This window comes from Malaclemys terrapin, chromosome 9 (genome assembly GCF_027887155.1).
Source record: "Malaclemys terrapin pileata isolate rMalTer1 chromosome 9, rMalTer1.hap1, whole genome shotgun sequence".
In the NCBI taxonomy this organism is placed as follows: Eukaryota; Metazoa; Chordata; order Testudines; family Emydidae; genus Malaclemys; species Malaclemys terrapin.
Genome location: NC_071513.1, coordinates 57,130,339 through 57,151,496, shown reverse-complemented (window position 1 = coordinate 57,151,496; position 21,158 = coordinate 57,130,339). Strand labels below are relative to the sequence as shown.

Sequence of the window (21,158 nt, the reverse complement as noted above, 5' to 3'; positions counted from 1 at the left end):
GGTGTGTTTCCAGTGGAGTCCCACTGGGATCAGTTCTTGTCCTTATGCTATTTAATATTTTTATCAGTGACCTGGAAGAAACACAAAATCATCACTGATAAAATTTGCAGATGACACAAAATTGAGGAGTAGTAAATAATGAAAAGGAAAGGCCACTGATCCAGAATGATCTGGATCACTGGGTAAATTGGGTGCATGCAAATAATGTTAATTTTAGTGTGACTAAAAGTAAACGTATACATCTAGGAACAAAGAATGTAGGCCGTATTTACAGGATAAGGAGACTCTATCCTGGGAAGCAGTCACTGAAAGATTTAGGGGGCTATGGTGGATAATCAGCTGATCATGTACTCCCGTTGTGACACTATAGCCAAAAAGAGTTAAGGCTATACTAGGATGCATAAACAGGGGACTCTAGAGGAGGAATAGAGGTTATTTTATTTGTCACTAGTGTGACCTCTGCTGAGCACTATGTCCAGTTCTGGCACCCTCTATTCAAGAAGGATGTTGATAAATTGGAGAGGGTTCATAGAAGAGCCACAAGAGTGATTAAAGCTATAGGAAACATGCCTTCTAGTGATAGACTGAGCTCTTTGAGTCTATTTTAGTTGAACAAAGAGAAGTCTAAAAAGTGACTTGATTATAGTCTGTAAGTATTTACCTGGGGAACAAATATTTAATAGTGGGCTCTTTAGTCTAGCAGAGAAAGGTATAACATGATCCAATGGTTGGAAGTTGAAACTAGACAAATTCAGATTGCAAATAAGCCATAATTTTATTACAGTGAACTTATTTAACCATTGGAACAATGTACCAAGGTTTGTGGTGGATTCACCATCACTGACCATTTTAAAATCAAGATTGGATGTTTTTCTAAAAGATATGCTGTGGGAATTATTTTGGAGAAGTTCTATGGCCTGTGTTACACAGAGGTTAGATTAGATGATCAAAATGGTCCCTTCTGGTCTTGGACTCTGTGAATCAATGTAGGCACTTTGTGATCCAGTTAAACTAGGAAAAAAATAGCTTACTGAAAAAGGGTACTTGAGGGAATGGTGAAGTGCAAAAGAAGGACAAGCAGTAATATATTGGCCAGGTATGATCAAAGATATCATTTATAAGGTAAATATTTCTACCACATGCCAAATGTATAGACCACCTGAAGGTAGGGAACCATAATCAAGGTATAGACACATCAGTTAGAGTCTGGGATCCAGATAAGGTGGACATTTTTGCTCTAGAGGCCAGAAATTGTGTCGTTATTGATGCATATTCAAACTACACCTCTACCCCGATATAACGCGACCCGATATAACACGAATTCTGATATAACGTGGTAAAGCAGTGCTCCGGGGAGGCGGGGCTGCGCACTCCGGCAGATCAAAGCAAGTTCGATATAACGTGATTTCACCTATAATGCGGTAAGATTTTTTTGGCTCCCAAGGACAGCGTTAAATCGAGGTAGAGGTGTATCCAGAAGTGGCTCAACTAAAGAAACCCCCACTGGCTTTCAGAGAAATAGTACAGCTTGGTTATATTATAGTTTGAGAATTACCCCCCCCCCCACCCCCCATGCAGAGTAATTAGACTTGCTTGGTAATGATGTCAGACATAGCAATGCCAAAACAACAAGAAGCAGTTGCACCTCCGGGTCCATCAGCTGACTGGCCTGCTGCAACTTCCAGAAAAACAGTGACAGAACGATTTAATTGCCCCTCCTCCCCCTCCGCTCCACCAGAGACTTAGATTGATTTGTAGAATTAATTTGTTCATATAGATGATAGAGAATTTTTTTTTTTTTAATAAAAGTGTGGCACAGGTGTTATTGTTACGTACAGGTGTTGAGTCTGCCTGAATAATTCTGAGAGTTACTCTTCACCGATGCCTGGCTCGTTCTGCTGAGCAGAACAAAAAGCTGGTTGCTTCAGCTTAGGAATAGACTTTGTTTTTTGTACCCTTAGTTGATTGTAAAGTTATAAAGGATCTTATTTAACACAAGCTCTTCTTGTGTTAATGTGGAGAACATCACAGATTACGTCTTAATAGAAGCTATGTCATATGGATAACCTCCCCTCCCACTTATGGTCACACACAAACTACTCTTGTTCTCTCGTCTGCAACTGTATAATGTCCCTCTGGCATGAGCAGAAGTTTTTATGTAGGGAAGTATTTTTACTTGTCTTCCAGTGTAATTCTAGCAGTTGGAAATGAAAGCTAGCATCCTGCGACTAAGCAGCTGTATGGACCAATAACCAGTGGTGTGAGGAATAGAGTGGTCTTCAGACTACAGTTTTTGGACCCTCTATGATCTTTTAAAAAACTATTCAAGCATAAAAACTTTGAGGCTGTGTGGTGTGTGTTTTTTTTTTTTTTTTTTTTTTTTGGAATGAATGGTTAAATTCTGGAGAAATTACAGTCTTAGTTGCCTTCTTCCCGCAACTTCCCACTGGGAGGAAATCCTGAGTTGAGACCTACTTGCTCTGCAGTTTTTTAAATGTTTAATTTACCTTCTTAGTTTTTCTATCAAATTAATTGTTTAGCTTTATATGGCTTTTTAAAATGTATGTATAAATCCTTAGACTTTAAAATTTTCCATTCTGTGAATCATTTAATGAGATCATCATCCCTTTGAATTTAGTAGGCTTCAACTGAATGGTTTTCTCAAGCTGTTTTCTTCTTCATAATGTTGGAGATAAAACATTAGAATTCCTGTAACAGTTTTGCGTGCCTTTGTGTATCCTTATTTATTTCCATATTTTGATCATATGTTAATATGAATATACAATTTATATGAAATTACGTTAAAATACCTTTAAAGAACATAAAGGTTACAAAGTCTGGCACTCAGTGCTAGAATTATAGTTGCCCATACATCCTTAATTTGGTTCCCGTGTGTATACATTGATAGTCTTTAATGACATTATTACATACTTTTTTCACAGGATCCCTAACTTACTCAGCTTATAGGTCGGCTGATGCTTAGGGTGTGAATCTGAGTGATATTTTGAATGAGGCTGCTGTCTGTAGGACTCCTGCTTTGTTTATTGCGAAGAGTCAGGAGACTGCAGGAAGAGAATGGATGGCGGTCTAGCTAAGGCCGGTGGCCTGTCTTATTTTCTGGTTGCTTAACTGGGGCCGGATGTGGACAAGTGCTAAAAGGTTCATGATTTGGCCCTCGTGTGTGTGTGGGGAAAGGGTAGGGATTGACAGCACAAGAGAGACAGTCTTCCTGCTCCCAGTTCTGGTGCTTGGCACCACAGTGGAAAATTGCAGCTCAGCCCTTGTAGTCCTACAGTGGAGCATGCTCAAATCACTTTGTTGGGGTAGTGCATGTACAATCTGGGCTCATAAAAGCTGTGTGGGGATGGAGCATGCACAATGCACATGAAAACTTTGAAGACTCTCCTCAGCACAAACTGAGTTTCAGAGGTTTATAACTCAGCCAGATTACAGTGGATTTTCACAAGGATGGCAAAAGGCACATTCCTGACACAAGGGCAGTCATCACCCTCTCTATCCCTACTGCATTTAAAGTCCCTATGCCAAAGTATGGAGGCATTGGATCTTAATTGTAAGAACATTTTAACGTGCAAAACAATATAGTTTCCCCCTAACTTCAGTCTGAGAAACAGTTGAACTGTTTTTTAATGGAAACTCTTCAAAACAGTTCAGCCTCGGGCAGGCACCCAGCAGGGAAAATTTCAGCCCAAACAATTACAGCTTGTAAAGTTATAAGCAATTTAAAACATGAGTTTACAATGAGAAGTGTTTGGCACTGACAGTCTCCTATAATGTCAGGGTGGAGTGATTTAAATCAAAGAACAATGTAAGCTGCCTGTACCTCACTAAGAGCTTTGACAAACCTCTAGTTAAGTGTTTAGGTCAGAATTGTTAATAGAAACAGGCCAAAATGTTTAAGATCAGAGGACATGTGCATGTCTGGACCTTTATTATTACTTATCAGCTTTCATGGGAGACGGTTGCTATTCATGTTCGACATTGCTTTTCTGGGGAACAGTTGATAATTTGCTTATGCATGGCATCAGTATCATGGCCAGCACCATCACCAGTAGGTGAAAACCCAGAGCTATACTGTCATACCATTAAGTCTTTTTTCCCTGAAACATGCTCTGACCAGATGCGTTGAGGAAAGCAAACTAAATGATACTCCATCCTCTGTAGTGTCAATTTCTTCCCCTATCTTATTCCTCCTACCTTCTTTTCCTCATCTTGTCTTCCATCTAATAAGAGTTAGCTTGTCTAGTGAGGACAGGGTGTACCTTGCAACACTTTGCTATGACCAAAGAGGCAAGCTAAACGACGTTTTAGCCCCCTCTAGTTAAGTTTCCCAAGTCCTTTGGTGGGTAATAAGGGCTGTCAAGCGATTACAAAAATTAATCGCACGATTACAAAAATAGAATACCATTTATTTAAATATTTTTGGATGTTTTCTACATTTTTCACATAATACAGTATACAGTGCTCACTTTATATTTGATTAAAAATATTGGTGCTGTAAAGAACAAAAGAGACAGTATTTTTCAATTCACCTAATACATGTACTGTAGTGCAATCTCTTTAGCATGAAAGTTGAACTTATAAATGTAGAATTATGTACAAAAAATAACTGCATTCAAAAATAAAACAATGTAAAACTTCAGAGCCTACAAGTCTACTCAGTCCTACTTCTTCTTCTGACATGTACTCAAACAACTTTGTTTACATTTGCAGGAGATAATGCTTCCCACTTCTTGTTTACAATGTCACCTGGAAATGGGAACAGGCGTTCGCGTGGCACTCGTAGCTGGTGTCGCAAGATGTGCTAAAGATTCATATGTCCCTTCATGCTTCAACCACTATTCCGGAGGACATGCGTCCATGCTGATGAGGGGTTCTGCTCAATAATGGTCCAAAGCAGTGCAGACCGACGCATGTTCACTTTCATCATATGAGTCAGATGCCACCAGCTAGAGGGTTGATTTTCTTTTTTGGTGGTTTGGGTTCTGTAGTTTCCACATTGGAAGGTTGCTCTTTTAAGATTTCTGAAAGCATGCTCCACATCTTGTCCCTCTCAGATTTTGGAAGGCACTTCAGATTCTTAAACTTTGGGTTGAGTGCTGTAGCTCTAGAAATCTCACATTGGTACCTTCCTTGCGTTTTGTCAACTCTGCAGTGAAAGTGTTCTTAAAATGAACAATATATGCTGGGTTATCATCCGAGACTGCTATAACATGAAATATATGGCAGAATGCGGGTAAAACAGAGCAGGAGACATGCTATTCTCCCCCAAGGAGTTCAGTCTAAAATGTAATTAACACACTATTTTTTTAACGAGCGTCATCAGCATGGAAGCATGTCTTCTGGAACGGTGGCGGAAGCATGAAGGGGCATACGAATGTTGAACATATCTGGCACATAAATACCTTTCAATGCTGGCTACAAAAGTTCCATGTGAATGCCTAGTCTTATTTTCAGGTGACATTGTAAATAAGAAGCCAGCAGCATTATCTCCCATAAATGTAAACAAACTTGTTGTCTTAGTGATTGGCTGAACAAGAAGTAGGACTGAATGGACTTGTAGGCTCTAAAGTTTCACATTGTTTTGTTTTTGAGTGCAGTTATGTAACAAAAAAAAATCTACATTTGTAAATTGCACTTTCACAATAAAGTGATTGCATTATGGTACTTTTGTGAGGTGAATTGAAAAATACTATTTCTTTTGTTCATTTTTACAGTGCAAATAATACAATACTGTACACTTTATTCTGTGTTGTAATTAAAATCAATATATTTGAAAATGTAGAAAAATATCCAAAAATATTTAATACATTTCAATTGGTACTCTATTTAACGGTGCAATTAAAATTGCGATTAATCAAGATTAATTTTTTAAATTCCGATTAAATTTTTGGGTTAATCACGTAAGTTAACTGTGATTAATCGACAGCCCTATAATCAGGTAAGGTAATGTGTACTTTGTCAGTGATTTTTCCAACAACTGAACTGCAAGTATCAGACAGAATTTGTTTGTTTCTCTTTTTCTGTCTCCCCTTTTTTTTCTTTGTTTAAGAAGAAACAGAATTGGATTCTAACAAATATCCCAACAATTTACTACAGAGGGTATATACTGCAGCTGGGAGCTTACTGCTGATTCGTGTAGCATCCCTGTTCGTGCTCTACTTTAGGTACGAATGCACCTCTCAAGCTCTTGATTGAAAATTTCTAGCTAGCAGTGTCCATTCTGCCAGTGCATGTGCCCCATGCCGCCTTGTGGCAGACACCACAGCTGCCTGGGCGACTTGCCATCAGTTCCTTCTCTACCACCTCAGCCTGAGATGGAGCCCCCTAGCATGTCCGCATAGACTTGGCCTTCTCTCTCTTTTTCTCAAAGTTAGTTTATTGCTCTATGTTAGTTTTTGATATAGTTAGTTTTAGGTGAGGGTTATTTTTTGTCCCCCCTCTCTTTTTCCCTCCAAGAGATGTCTTCTTCTGGTGGAGTATGCCTGGTTTGCCAGGCGTCAAATGTTGCCTCTTGCCTAGAGTCTATACTGGTCAGCGACTGGCACTCCGTGTGTCCGTTGCTTGGGAGAGTCTCAGGTCTCCTAGAAGCGTTCCTTCTGTTTGGCACTTAAGACCAGGGCTATGAAGAACAGGGAGATAAAGCTTACCCTCTGAGCAAGATCAGGCAATCCCCCTGTATGTCTGTCCCTGGACAGATTGAGTGCCCTGTCAACCTCAGGACATGTGTCCCCTAAGAAAGGGAAGTCTTTGGCACCTGCTGGGAAGACTCTCGGAAAGAAGACCATGAACTTTCTAAGGTCCCAGCTCCAAAAAAGACCATGTTCCTGTCGAGATCTGTCTCCGAGGGTACTGTTGAGGCATAGGACTCTTCCTTGGGTATGGGTAGGCCCACAAAGCCCTGGAGCTCCAAGGACAGGAAGCATGGCTCTGAAAGGGCATCTATACCCTCCACCAGTAAGGAGGGTAAGCACAGGGTACCATCGAGTTGAACCCTGCCATTGTCACTGAAGGATACCACTACATTGATGCCATCGTGTGCTTTAACCAGCCATCTCGGTACTGATGCAAGCAGCTCATTCCGGGGTACCACTGCAAATGGAACCTTTGGTACCAAGCAGGTATTGGCACCTGAGGTCTACAATGCCTGTAGTATACCCATTATTGTAGGTGCTGTTGGCTCCAGTTATGGTAATGTCAGCTGTGGTACTGGTATTGGGGTCCTTACCAGAACCACAGGAGTTCCGATACTTGAGGGACATCTCAGTGTCGGATGAACCAGAGTCCCTGTTGTTGGGTACCGAATGTCTTCAGATATTTTTTCAGTTGGCAACTCTCTCCAGAGTGGTGATACCTATTAATGAGGCTCTCCTGGATCTGGCTAAGACGATGTGGCAAATGTCTGCCACTATTCCACCAATGTGTAGCAGGGTGGATAAGAAGTACCCCTTTAGGATTCCAACTCTTTATTTTCCCATCCCGCACCTAACTCCCTAGTGGTGAATGCAGTGAATCAACATTATAGGTTGGAGATCTACCCTCTACGACAAGAACCAAAAGTGGCTGGATGTCTGGCTGAAAATCTTGCACCTTTGTGACCAACCACACAAGAATACTCCTCAACTGCTTCCATGATTGGCTCAGAACTGCCTATTCTTTGGACAGGGATGCCTTGTACAGGTGGATGATGGTCCCCTGGCACCTAAAGAACTCCCTAAACTGGTGGAAGGAGTAACTTAATGTCCGTGTGGATGTCCTTTTGTGTTGCCCAACCCCATCAGTGACTCTAACAAACCCACACATTCCTGTTGGATGGGGAGCCCATCTCAACAATCTGCTAGTTCAGAGCAGATGGACAACTTACAAAACCAATCTCTGCATCAACCTGTTGGAGATCAGGTCAGTCAGGAACTCTTGCCTCTATTTCCTGCCACACATCTGGGGCAAAGCAATCAGGGTCATGATGGAAAACATGTCCTGAATGTTTTACATCAACAGGTAGGGAAGAGCAAGATCCCTCTCTTCGTGCATCAAAGCTATACAGCTCTGGAACTGGTGTATAGCCTACCATATCCAGATTTCAACAGTCTACTTCCTAGGCATCCAGAATGCCACAGTCAATGCCCTCTGCAGACACTTCTCCCAGGACTACGAATGTGAGCTGGACATTCAAGTTCTCCACAGCACATTCCAGAGATGCCAGAAATTGATCTTTTTGTCACTTCTGTTAACAGGAAGCCACCTGTCTTCTGTTCAAGGCGGCATGGATCACCATTCCCTTGGGGATGCCTTCCTCCTACCATGGAAGAAGAGTCCGTTCTATGCCTTTCCTTCAACACCCCTAATTTTAAGGGTGCTGAACAAGATCAGGCAAGACAAGGCCAGTTATCCTCATAATACCTACCTGGCTGAGGCAAACTTGATACCCTTACCTGCTTCAGCTCTGTGTCCAACTGCTGATCAAGCTCCTGACCATTGCTCATATCTTGTTCTAGAAAGTGGGCCGCTCGCATCACCCCAGCATGGTGGTTCTGTGCCTCAGGATGTGGCTCCTGGATGGTTCTTGGGAATGGAGGTTTTCTGATCTACAGAGGTGCACCAGGTGTTATTAAATAGTAGAAAAACATAAACGCGCACTACTTAGCTGAGGAAATGGAAGAGATTTGTCTATCATCACTACCTCTGGCCTGAATTGGTTCCCTTTTCTCTCATCCAAGATTAACTGCTGGATCTGAAGACATCCAGATTATTTATCATTTCGGTCAAGGTACGCCTTGCTGCCATATCAGTCTTTCATCCCCTGTCAAGGAATCCTCCATTTTTGCTCACCCCATATAGTCTAGATTTATTAAGGGTCTGAGTAATCTCTTCCCCCGCATTAGGCATCTCAACCTGGTTCTCAGCCACCACATGAAACCTCTGTTTGAACCAAAGGCTTGCCATCATGTCGGCCCATGGGGTTGGAGAGATTGGAGCCTTGATGATAGATCTCCCCTGTGCCATGTTTTTTTAATTATAAGGTCTCTTTACATCCACATCAAAGGTTACATTGTGTTTTCATCTTCACTAATCTATCTACCAGTATTTTTTCCAAAAGCTCACAGTTGTCAGTAGGAATCCTCTTTCCATAGAAGGGCCTTATCCTTCTACCTGGATAGGATTCCATTTTGGAATCGCCTGGACTCTTCCTATCCTTTTCAGATCAATCTAAGGGAGCTCCTATTTCTTCACAGACTTACAACCCGATATTCATTTTGAATCTTTACCTGTTATGAAACTTCAGGTGCTTGGCCCTCCTCCGCCCCCTGCGTGAGAGCACATTCAGACAGATTGCAGGCAACATCTACATCATTTTTGAAGAATGTTCCAGTATCTGAGCTATGTAGAGCTGCTACTTAGACTTCAATCCATACATTTTCAAAGCATTACATACTGCTCCATGCTGTCAGATCTGATGCTCCACTATCTGCTCTCCTTCCCCTCTACTTTGGTTATTGCCTTGGAGATGATTGAATAGAGAAGGAACTAAGGGTGATTTTTCCCTGCATGCCCCTATATAACCTCAGTGTCTGCCACAAGGCGGTATAGGGCACATGTGCAGGCTGAACTGACACTGATAGCTGGAAATCTCTGATCAAGGGCTTGAGAGGCACATGCCCGCCTGAGGGGGAGCACCCATAGGGGTACATGTCTTGAAGAACTACAGTAACTGTACAGGGTGAGTAATCTTTCCTTCTCAGCACAAGTAGACAGACTCATGGTAGTTCTGCTCGAGCTAGTGGGCAAAAAGTAGCAGTGTAGTCAGAGGTAGCATGAGTGGTGCTATGGGTTAGATGCCCACATACATGTTGAGGGTTTCTGGGTGGGATTGTACTACTTTCATTTGATCAGTATTGTGCAGTCTCATCTTCCCCAGTGTGTAGTTGCAATAGGGGAACTAAATGAGGGCTAAGACTCAGTATGTGCAAGATGGTTGATGCTCGTTGGCTGGGGCAACAGAGATTGATGTCTGCCCCCTTGATAAAAAGCAATTTTGTCTGTTTTATCAAGATTTATGTAATTTAGACATTTCATTAGTTCATAGGCTGCTGTTATATGATCAGGCAGAAACTGTGGCTTTTTTTCACCTGAACTTTTCCAGGAGAACTTGTCAAAAGTGAAACTGAATAAGGCTTTGCATAGGAAATTAAAGCAAATAGTCAAAGGTTCTTTAGCCATATAAATAAAAAGAGAGCACGAAGAGAAGTGGGATTGCTATGTAGTAAAGATGGCTAGGTAGGATGGGGTAGAGATTAAGGATAGTGCAGGTGTGGCCCAAAAACTAACAAATACTTTGCTTCGGTATTTAATAAGGATGGTAACGTAGACTGTACCAGACTAACATGATGCTTTTCTTTGAGAAGATAAATTTATTTCTTAGACAAAGGAAATATAGTAGATCTAGTCTGTTTGCATTTTAATAATGCATTTGACTTGGTATCACATGAGAAATTATCAGTTTCGTTGGCGAAGATGGGAATTAGTACAAGAATAATAAGATGAGTAAGGAATAGACTAAAGGGGAGGCAACAGCAGATTATGCTGGAGGGGGAGGTTCCTAGTCAAGTTCTTCAAGTATTTGTACCAATCTTATTTTAATATTTTTATTAATGATCTTAGCACAAAAGGTAGGAATGTGCTAATGAAATTTTCTGATGACACAAAGGTGGGTGGCATTGTCAATACAGAGGAGGATCAAAATATTATACAGGAAGAATTGGATGACCTAGGGGACTGGATGAAATTAGATGAAATTTAAGAGTACAAAGTGAAAGATCATGTACTTAGGAACTAATAGCAAGAATTTCTGCTATAAGTTGCGGGCTCATCAGTTGGAAGCAGCAGAGGAGAAGAAAGACCTGGGTGTATTAGTTTACAGGATAATTATGAGCCACCAAAGAAATGCATTTGTGTGTGGTGTGTGTTTTTAAAAAAAAAAAAAAAAAAAAAAAAAAAGGCAAATGTGATCCTAGGATATGTGAGTTGAGTTGGAAGAGATATAGGGAAGTATCAATGCCATTGTACAAGGCACTGATGAGACCTCATCTGGAATATTGTGTACAATTCTACTCATTAAAGGACAATGTTGGAACAAGAGCAAATGGGTGTGAACTAGCCATGAAAAAATTTAGGTTGGAAATTAGAAGAAGGTTTCTGACCATGAGAGGAGTGAGAGAGCCTTCCAATAGAAATAGTGGGAGAAAAAAATCTACCTTGTTCTAAGATGGAGTTTGATAAATTTATGAATGGGAGTATGACATAGTTGCCTGCAATATCGGGACTGGACTTGATGATCCAGGAGGTCCCTTTGAGTCCTATGTTTCTATGTAAGCACTAGGATATGATGGAATTATAATTAATAAGAAGCATGAATTTTCTAAAAACATCTGATTCCAATGATGAAGGCCGAGGGCTGTTCTGGCTGAAGAAATGGACACAACAAACTACCCACAACCTTTCCTTCTGCACACATTCCCTTAATCAAGTTGCTGTTATTTTGGCATGTTTAATATAGTAGTTTGTGCTTGGTGATGGTAGTTAGTGAAGGCTTTGCATGGATGGCATCACTAAAAGGTTGAAATTAAAGTTGTGGTCTTTGACGTACAGTTGTGGCAATGGTAAGATCTGTCTGGGTGGAAGAATATAGGTTATATGCTGATAGGTGCCTGAACTTCTAATTTCTGTACTTTTTTCAGTAATTATATTTCTTTTCTTCACACCCCTTGATACCATGATTCATGACTCCTTTAGTCTGCATTGCATAGTGTTTGTACTGTGTTTACTCCATTACTATTTGTTATTAAATGACTTCCAAACAATCTAACTAGTCTATTCCACAAGATTGGTTTCTGTGCCATTGTGATGAAGGCCATTCAAACTCTCTAGCTCACTCATTTCCATGGAACGTGGCTAACATTCCACAAAAACAAATCCCTCTATTTTATATCACTTATCTAGCCCAGAGGTTCACCTCCCCTTTGCTCATGGGATAAAAAGGCTCTCCAAAAATATCACCTGGCCTTTCCTCCCTTCCAAGATCCCTGAAGTATTCAATAATCTTTGAAGCGTGATGTCATGCCACTAGTGCCAATATGCCAGCGGAGTCTTGTGCACCAGATTCAGAATGTCATTTTATCATATCTCTTCTCTTATTTCCAGGAAGACAGCACACATTTCTTCTGTCCTCTTTTTGTCTCTTGCAGAATTTTTTTACTCACTTTTCTTAACATGGAGTCCCTGAAGACAGGGACTGTTCTAGTCTTCTCTTGGGCAGGTGTGATGTCCTTCTGGATTCAGCTGAGCAGCCATCCTCATATATGTCCCCTGCAGCTGTATTCTGTTCCTCTAGTGAAATTTCAGAGAGAGATTTTCTGCAGATGCCTTGTAGACTACATAAGAACAGCCATACTGGGTCAGACCAAAGATCCATCTAGCCCAGTATCCTGTGCTCCGACAGTGGCCAATGCTAGTTGCCCCAGAGGGAATGAACAGCACAGATTATCATCAAGTGATCCATCCCGTCGCCCATTCCCGGCTTCTGGCAAACAGAGGCTAGGGACACTATCCCTGCCCTGGCTAATAGCCGTTGATGGACCTATCTTTTATGAACTTCTCTAGTTCTTTTTTGAACCTTACCTGATCATGTATTCTGCTATGTAGAATGCCTTCTGATTCACTTTCCTCTAGTGATCATAAACTGCCAATCCTCTTTTCTGATTTCTTATTTCGACTCCTTCATTGTTAATTCCTTCCCTTGTTGAATCTGTGGCAATGATTCCCAGATCTTGTTATTCAAGAAGTCTTCATTCTCTTTGGTGCTGTGTCAGGTTGATGGTTCTTCAAGACCACAAATTTTTTCTTCCTATCAACTTGCACTTCACATTCAGGAAAACTCTTGTGTCTTCAGTCAGGAAGGAAAACATGGACATCTCCTCCAGGCCGCAAATACTGTTCCAATGTTGTCCATTATTACTGATGTAGAAATGTACCTAGGTAGAAGATAAGCAAATTCCTTGCTACAAATTCCTTCAAACACTCCTGTTAGCATTTGCCTATTCTCTGACTCAGAGTTCCCTTTGCAGCTGGCTTATTTAGCTAGTATAATTGGGTTAGCACAACTCCTTGGTTAACAAAAATAACTTAAAACACCTGGAGAGATCACACACCTGCCTGGAGAGACTTGAAAACGCAATCACAAGGCCCTTACAGAAACATACCAAACTCACAAATTAGCCAAGGCTGTTACCTCTGAGCACAGGATCTGCAGTTACTCCTCAGAAACACCCTTCTTACACTGATATGGACATTCTAATCTATTGCACAGGCTCTAGGGAAATGGTGACCATTTTAACTGAAAGTAGCCTATGGCCTCAGTCCTATTGCAAGTAATTAAAATTTGCTTGAGCACACAAGAGGTGTTTGTTCCTTACCTCTGCAGAACTGAAAGCTTAACACCTGTGGGTGAATTTTTGAGGTAAACAGAAGAATTTGTCATCTTCAGTCTCTGAAGATTGGTGGAAGATCCTTAGGATCCTTACAGAAAATTTCCTCATAACTAACCTTTGGCTCATTTTGCATTCTGTTAGTCTGTCCAGCACATCTGAAAGTGGAGGATAGCTGTATTGGCAGTGATTAAATTATGAACCCAAAACAGGTACTAAACCTTTGTTTGGAGAGCTCCTAAATTTCCATCTGGAAGTGGTTCAAATTTGAGGTCATGCTTTATATCTCAAGCTTTGTTGGCACCGAGGAAATGGTTGGCAGGAGAAACTTAATACACACTTGATTTTTGCTTTTCCTAGGTATCAGGAGTGGCAGCCAGAGTTTCCATTGCATGTTAATACATTCTTAAAGGTAAGCTCCATTGATCAGTCTTCCAGCTTCAAATAGCTAATGCCTTAGGGATACATAGTCTTGGTACAGACACAAAGCTTGAATTATATCTGGTGAAATTACAAAGGAGTTTTAAGGTTGTGGTATGGGATTTGTGATGTTGTGAATGTGGTAATGGTAAAGTGTATGCTTGTGGCTAGAGCATTGAAGGGTATGTGCTGTAATGGCTTAACTTTTTTCATTCCTTGCTTGTTCGTGTTTGTGTTAGGTGTATTGGGTGTAGTACAAGTTAACTTGACTATTTTACAATTAAGTTTTTTTGTATATTAATTTCCTGTGTTTTTTTTCATGCTTAATGGTAGATGACTAAGTAAGGGGGGCAAACCTGTCAGGGATGGAGAAGTGTACACTTCACATCAGTGCTGTGTGCCAGACCCCCATATAGAAAATCTTCTGCATAGTAGCATAGAATCTGGCTGAAAACTGTAACTACACTGATGGAGTCTGTTTTTTATCTATACAACAGAGAAGAGTATATTTGACAAAAATTTGTCACACATAGTTTCAACTATTATGAATAACTCTTAAAAATGACCCAAAATGCAATTAAAAGTACATATTGCATCAGATGTACTCAGGGATAAATCTGTCTACCAAATCGTGTAGGTAAATAGCTTATCTGTTAACAGTGAAAGGTTGGACTGCCAAGGACAAAGTTCATAAAAAGCCCAATTTCACATTTTCTGTATTAAAATCAACAAGAGAAAATGTGTGAAAACTAACCATGTGTGAAATTCACTCTAAAAGGACTTCTATATTTAGGAGAGAAAAAATATTTTAAACCCATTTTAGAACACAACCCTAACTAAGTTATAGCTACTAGGCTCCACTGTAATCATAATAATGGTAACCATGGGAAGATGTGACAAGTAGATGAAAAAAGCAAGCTGAGGGAAGGAGGATGGAGTATCAAAAATAGGATATTTCAGCATAGTCTGAGAAGATACTCTGACTCTGTCCTCCTGGTCAAATGCTCAGAAGGGAATGGTATGTTACTGAACTAGAAATATCTCAACAAGCTTTTGTGCAAAGCAAATTAGACATGATCTGGTCGTTCAATATTAATGACAAAAACAGCCAATAGCACTCTGTGCAGTATAATACAGAGAAATTTCTTCACTGATCAAGGAAGTGACAGTTCTTCTGTATCTGCCCCATGTCATATCACACCTAGGGTACTATTTAGAGTTCTAGGTCTCAGTATCCAAAAAATACTGATGAACTGGGGGAAAATATTTTAGCATCTGGAGGAATGTATTCAGAGCTACTAAAGGTTTAAAAAATCAAAAATATGGTGCAATAACTAACAGGGATATTAACCATATGTATGGTCAGTATTTAAAGGGAATGAAAACACCAAGGAGGAGTAATTGTTTAGGGTGTAACAGTGGCATGTAGATAGATGTGATTTGATTGAAATTGACCAAAGGTACACTTAATAAGAGGTCAGCTAGACTGGAGTAGTCTCCTGCCACTTCAGTCACTTAAAATTAGACTGGACAAATTATTTGAATATTCAGGACAATCCTTTATTGGCAGGTGGATGGATGGATAAAATAACCTAATAGGACTTTGTTTCTAAATACAGCCGGGGGAAAATCTGTGTGCTTTGATATTCCTTACACTCACTGTTCATTGGTTTTAAATGAATAATTCCCCAAGAAAGTGATAAACTACACTATCCCCATCCCATATGTAATGTGTGATGTGAATAGCATGATCAATAGTTAGAATTGGGGTTAATTTTTCTTGGCATGTTCTTTTGCTGCTGTTTATATTTCAGTTAATGGAGGAATATAAGCTGTACTGTAAATTGCCTCATCATATCCCCTTTGTTTGGTGTTTGTAGTAAGATGTTTCCATATTATGTTAAATCAGTGTAGAAATTACTTGTAAACTATCTCCTAAGGATCATGTCAGGTGAAATGTTTGGATTGCTTTAGTAAAATAGTTTTCTGCTGATGTAGGAGCTGGAGTAGTATGGAAACTGGGTTGCTCAACCACTGTATTAACTTGCCTGGGATCCAGGTCAGACTATGACAGGCTTATAATTACCTAGGTCATCTTGTTTACTCTTTTTAAAAGTTGCAGCAATACTAGCTTTCTTCCAGTCTTCTGGAACTTCCTTGCTGCTCCAAGATTTATTGAAAATCAACATTAATGGCTCAGTGAGTGTCTTAGCTAACCTGTCTAATCAAGGAGCTTCACCAGTTTGGCTGAGGAAAGATTTTGGTACCCAGTTCTCCATCCAGCAACTGCTCTCACTCTCCCCACCCTCTGCTCTGGCTTTGCAGGGATTACAGTACTATAAGCAACTGACCTTGGATAATGGCAGCTTTTCTGCAGAGAGCAAGGATCTTGGTTCTATACCTGGAGCCTGACTGTAGCTAGCCTTTTTGTGCCCTTTGTACTGCCTTGGAACCGTTTCCCATCCAGTAGCAAAGAAGTTTAAGGCCAGCCCCACCCAAGGTAGTCACTGGGGCCTTGACTGCTGCTAGAAACTGCCAGGGAGGCTATTAGGGGACAAGTTGGGTTTGTGTTTCTGAAATTTTTTGACAATAGAGAATTTATCTGCAAAACCTATTGCTCCCTTAGAGCCTATAGAGACTACTTATGGATTCAAAATCCAGAAGGGACCACAGTTCTGACCAATCTATTCTGATCTGTATAACACAGACCATAGAACTTTCCTGAAATAATTCTGTTTTATTCTAGAACAGCTCTTTTAGAAAAAAGTCCTATCTTGATTTAAAATTTACTAGTGATGAAGAATCCACCATGACTGTTGCTAAATTGTTCTAGTGGTTAAATACCCTGACTGTGAAAAATACATGCCTTGCTTCCAGTCTGAATTTGTCTCGCTTCGATTTCCAGCCATTGGATCATGTTGGACCTTTTTCTGCTAAGTTGAAGAATGCATTATTAAATATTTGTTCCCCAGGTAGATAGACTGTAATCAAGTCACACCTTCACCTTCACTTTAAAGTAAATAGATTGACCTCTTTGAGTCTGACCATTATAAGGCATGTTTTCTAATCTTTTAATCATTTTCATAGCTCTTCTATGAACCCTCTCCAATTTATCAATAACCTTCTTGAATTGTGGACACCAGAACTGGACACAGTATTCCAGCACCGGTCGCATTAGTGTCAAATTACAGAGGTAAAATAATTTCTCTATTCCTACTCAACATTGCCGTAATTATGCATTCCACGATAGCCGTAGGTCTTCCGGCCACAGCATCACATTGGGAGCTCATGTTCTGCTGATTATCCACCACAGCCCTCCAAATCTTCTTCAGGATAGAGTCCCCCATCCTGCAACTAAGGCTTACATTTTGTTCCTAGATGTAAATGTTTACATTTGCTACTTGTATTAAAACGCATATTGTTTGCTTGCGCTAGTTTACCAAGTGACCCAGATCACTCTGAATCAATTACCCATCCTCCTCATTATTTACCATTCCCAATTTGTGTGTCATGTGCAAACTTTATCAATGATGATTTTGTTTTCTTCCAAATCATTGATAAAAATGTTAAATAGTGTGGGCCAAGAATCAGTCCCCATGGGACTGCACTGGAAACACACCCATGTGATGACAATTTTCTGTTTATGATTACATTCTGAGACCTGGGATCCAGGACAGGCTGTGACAGGCTAATAATTACCTAGGTCATCTCGTTTACCCTTTTTAAAATTTGGAGCACTATTAGCTTTCTTCCAGTCTTCTGGAACTTCCTCGCTGCTCCAAGACTTCTCTGCATTATTATTGCTAATTCTATCATGTTCATGTAGTAAGAAGTACTATTGTCAAGATTCTTTTTGTTCTTAATATATTTTAAAAGCTCATTGTTCTTCGAGTGATTGTTCATGTCCATTCCAAGCAGGTGTGTGCGTGCCGCATGCACGCCAGACAGAAGATTTTACCTGCCAGCCTCTGTAGGGTCGGCCTTGGCGCCCCCTAGAGTGGCGCCTTCATAGCGCCCAATATAGGGCTCCACTGACCCACCACCCCCTCAGTTCCTTCTTACCACCGGTGACTGCTAGTTGGACCTTCACTCGCTCTCGCAGCAAGCGCCTTAGCAGTGTCTGATAGACCTTAGTTGTGTATAGTTCTCAGTTTGTTAATAGTTGTTTCCCTATAGTTATAGTTAGTTGGTTGTTTGGACATTTTCCCCCCCTCCTGGGGTATGCCTGGGTCTCCAGGGTTTAAGCTCTGTGAGGCCTGTGGCAAGTTTATGCCCAAAAGTGATCCTCACTCTTCCTGCCTGCGGTGCCTTGGTGAGAGTCACCAGAAGAAGTGCCATGTTTGCAAGGGTTTCCCAGAACCGTTAAAGAACGAGAGCAGAGACTAAAACTCCTGCTGATGGAGGCGGCGTTGAAACCACAATCTGACCCGGGACCCAATGACCCAGCACCGAGCACCACCTCTTCAGTGTGCAGTGCTCCGGCACCAACAGCATTCGAAACGGGCCCGGCTAAAGACTCTAAAGCCCACTGGCACTGCCACGGGTTGGCCTCAGTATGGCACCACTCACCATCCCTGGTGCCAGTAAAAAAAAGAAGAGGCCAGTGAGGGGCCGTTCACCCCTCCTGAAACTTACAGGATCCCCGGCGTCCACAAGTGGATCTGGACAGACCGCCTCCTCCTTGCTTTCGCCCAGGGTTTCATTGACTCCTGTCCCGGCTGGGGTCCAGTCAAGTCCGAACCCCCACACCCTCCCGGTCACCGAACCACTAGGGGGACATACAGCCACCATCGACACCGGAGGCATTCGAGGCGGCCATGGACTTGATGAGCCTCCCGGTGCCATCCTCCCTGCAAAGGAGGGATAAATCGCCAGCGACCGTGTGCCCCCTGTTCCACTCCAGGGGTAAACTGGCCATGATGGCCCGCCGGTCTCCATCTCCGGCACTGCCCGTGCAGGTGCAAGAACCGCACCACTCCCCGGAGTCGGGGCACTGATCGTTGACGACTCAGGGTACTGCTCCTCCGTGGTCCTCCTACTCGGAGACCTCGGAATCGGAGGCAGACTCTAATCGCTCCAGCAGATTGTGGAGCAGGAGGTCCAGGTCACGGCGGAGTTACCAACCATACCTGGCACCGTGGCAGCAACAATGGCAATCTCCTGCCCAATGGCCCTTCTGGACACCCTGGGCTTACCATCAGAGCCAGAGCCAAGTCCTCAGTCCAGAACTGCATTGGTGTCGGCGGCATCCTTCGTCCCACAGTCAGCGCCAGCACCGCCGTCAGGGGGAGCGGCATCGCTGGCTCAGATAGCTCCGGCACCGATAATTCAACCAGCTCCGGCACTGTTTCTCCAGACAACGCATGCCGGAGGCTCCAGTTCCGACCCCGCTGATGTCATCGACCTCAGTACTGCCAAACTTGTCGGCCCTGGCACTGACTGCGGTGCCAAACTCTCCATCAGCTCCAGGCCCACGGATCAAGCACTGGGTGCCGTGGGACCCCAGGGGTGAGGAGGGCAGTGAACAGGGCCAGCTATCTGTCCTCTCATCCTCATCCTCGCCTGATGAAGCGGTTGTGGGGACATCAACATTCACGGCCCCGACTCTGGAGGACTACTGTGTTCTTCAACAGCTCCTGAGGTGGGCCGCCCAAAGCCTGGGGATACAGGCAGAGGAGGTGGACGAGGATGTAGACCCTGTCATTGATATCCTGGCCCCCTCCGGCCCATCCAGGGTTGCATTGCCACTGATTAAAACTATAACTGATACGTCTAAAAATCTGTGGCAAAGCCCCGCTTCCCTGGCCCTATGGCCAAGATAACTGAGCACTGCTACTTCGTTCCCTCTAAGGGGTACAAACATCTTTATACCCATCCTCCCCCAGACTCTTTGGTGGTCGATGCGGCCTATCAGAGAGAACACCAAGGTTTTCAGGACTCCACCCCAAAAAAACAGGGACGCCGAGATACTGGACCTATTTGGCCGAAAGGTCTATTCAACTGGGGGCCTGCAGCTCTGGATACCCAACCAGCAGGCCATAGCAAGCAGCTACAGGCATAACACCTGCTCGTCTATGGCTAAGTTTGCAGAGCTCCTTCCCCAGGAAGCTCGGGTGGAGTTCTCCGCACTTGTGGAGAAGGGGAAACTAGTTTCCAGAGCATCTCTGCAAGTGGCTCTGGACACGGCGGATGCAGCCTCCCACACGCTGGCCACAGGGGTAATGATGAGACGAGGCTCCTAGCTGCAGGTCTCTGGACTGCCACATGAGGTCCAACAGACCATACAGGATCTTTCTTTTGAGGGATCAGCTCTTTGCCCTGAAAAGACAGATAAGAGACTTCATAGTTTGAAAGACTCGAGAGCTACCCTGCGCTTGCTGGGACGTCATACGCTGGCTACCCAGCGCCGGCATTTTATGCCTCAGCCTTCCCCATGGCTTTATCAACCACAAAACCGCCAGGACATTCCACGTAGGTGAAACAGGAGTACTAGGAGGAGGCAACCTCCCTCCTCTGGGCAAAACTCTGGCCAGCCCAAGCCTCCATCTGGGCCTAGATCACCATTTTGAGGGTACGGTCGAGGATGGCCTTCCAGTACGATTTCTGGATCCTTCCCATCTTATCTTCTCGTCCCGTCGATCCCCTTTCTACCGTGCCTGGTCCTGAATCACTTCAGACCACTGGGTGCGCCGCACGATAGAGAGGGGATATGCCATCCAATTCTATACACCCCCCCCCCCACAACCCCCTTCCCCATCCCTCTTCAGGGACCCCTCTCACAAGCAACTTCTAATTCAAGAAGTGCATTTCCTCCTCTCGGTAGGGGCAGTGGAGGAGGTTCCTCAAGAGCTAAGGAGCAAGGGGTTCTACTCCCGGTATTTCCTAATACTGAAGGCCAAGGGGGGCCTCAGACCCATCCTGGACCTGCGACAGCTCAACAAGCATATAAAGAAACTCAAGTTTCGCATGGTCTCACTAACCTCCATTATCCCCTCACTGGATCCAGGAGACTGGTATGCCGCCCTCGACTTGAAGGACGTGTATTTTCGTATCGCAATAGTCCCACATCACAGACGCTACCTCAGATTCATAGTCAGCAGAGGCCACTGTCAGTTTGCCATCCTCCCATTTGGACTGTCGACTGCCCCCCGAGTATTCACGAAATGCATGGCGCAGAGCTTAAACGCAAACGCCAGATGCAGATTTTTCCCTACCTAGATGACTGGCTAATCAAGGGAT

At 42.8% G+C, this 21,158-nt stretch overlaps 1 protein-coding gene across 5 annotated transcripts in view; it reads left to right on the top strand.

Annotated features, from left to right (window-relative positions):
• Positions 1–21,158, top strand: part of STAG1 (stromal antigen 1) — a 391,372-nt gene that overhangs the window by 24,993 nt on the left and 345,221 nt on the right. For 2 of the 5 annotated variants that reach the window (XM_054039940.1, XM_054039943.1), the window contains one exon: positions 13,860–13,911. The exons of 2 other annotated variants lie outside the window; for them this stretch is intronic. The gene's annotated coding sequence lies outside the window, so the exon portion shown is untranslated. Of the gene's footprint in view, positions 1–13,859; positions 13,912–17,006; positions 17,113–21,158 lie in introns of all 5 variants that reach the window. One more of the 5 variants, XM_054039942.1, reaches the window with a different exon arrangement.